Genomic DNA, 1330 nt, shown 5'->3' with positions numbered 1-1330 from the left:
CTCTCTCTCTCTCTCTCTCTCTCTCTCCCCCCCCCATGTGAATCTGAGGAATTAAATGCAGGTCATTAGTCTTAGTGGCAAGTGCCTTTACCTACTGAGCCATTTTGATGATACTCTCATTTGAGATACTCTGTTAGTCTTTTCACACTCTAGGGTTACTAACCGTTCCTCCTGGACATGAATGAATTGTGTATGTGTCCACCTCTATCTTGTCCTCTGCTTGACCTCAGATAACCTCAGTGTAACAGCTATTCTTTCAGTTTTGCCCAGACCTGAGTGTAGTGCTTTCCTGCTGAGTTCTACTTAGCCATGTAAGGACAGAATGACATGGTTCCTGCCCCCAGAACAGAGCAAGCAGGGCTTGGGCCTCCATGAGTTCTGACCTGTGGCTGTAAGGTTTGTTTGTATAATAATGTACATATTTTCATGTTCCTCCTTCAAGGAATGTTCTCTCTGCCAAGGTTAATGACTCCATGATAGTCAGAGACAGCAGAAGTCTGAGGGGGTGGGGGGAAGGGTGTGTCTAATGTCTCAACAAAATGGTAGAACAGTGTGACCTTCAGGACAGGGCTTAAGGCTTTGGGAATGAACTCTGAAAACATGAGTTCAAAAATATATAATTTCTCAACTATGCAGAATATAAGAATGCAATATGAATTGTATAAGGAGCTTCACAAATCCAAAAGAACAGAGGCAGCTGCATGCATATGAGCCAACTTGTCTGGAAAATACTAAGGAAGGAGATAAAGGGTTTTAGAGTTTGGTGATCACAAGGCAAGAATCCATCCAGCTAAAGTTTTTTGTTTTGTGCGTACAAATTGTAGGCAGGCAGATGCCTGAGTTCAAGGACAACCTGGGAAAGAGTGAGTTTAGATCCAGGCCCAGGTGTTGTAAGAATGGTAATTTCAGGGTGAGGTCCCACCCAGCTATCTTATTGTCTGTGCTTGTACTTGCAGTCTCTTTCTAAGAATCAAGGGGCTGGGGTCTTAAGACGCTGATTCTTGGGATAATCAAAAGTGAATGGGGGGGATGACTGAATTGACAATTGACATGTAAATAAAAGACTGGGCCTTTGATCTGCAAGAGATGAACTACCCAGAGACTTTTAGAATATTAAGAAAATGCTACTAGAACAGAACACAGAGAGAGCATTCTAGAAAGCTGTCTCAAGCAGAACATAGACCATCAGCTTGTATCCATGATTTGACTTCAAGTTGTTTGTTTCTTGGCTCCTAGACACCCCTTCTTTCAGAATCCCTCTGCAAGCTGAGGCTGGTCCTTGGCACTATCCAGCATCAGGAGGTCAAGTTGTGATGCATTCTCTCACAAT

This window comes from Mastomys coucha, unplaced genomic scaffold (genome assembly GCF_008632895.1).
Source record: "Mastomys coucha isolate ucsf_1 unplaced genomic scaffold, UCSF_Mcou_1 pScaffold23, whole genome shotgun sequence".
Lineage (NCBI taxonomy): Eukaryota > Metazoa > Chordata > Mammalia > Rodentia > Muridae > Mastomys > Mastomys coucha.
This window is presented reverse-complemented; position numbering follows the sequence as displayed.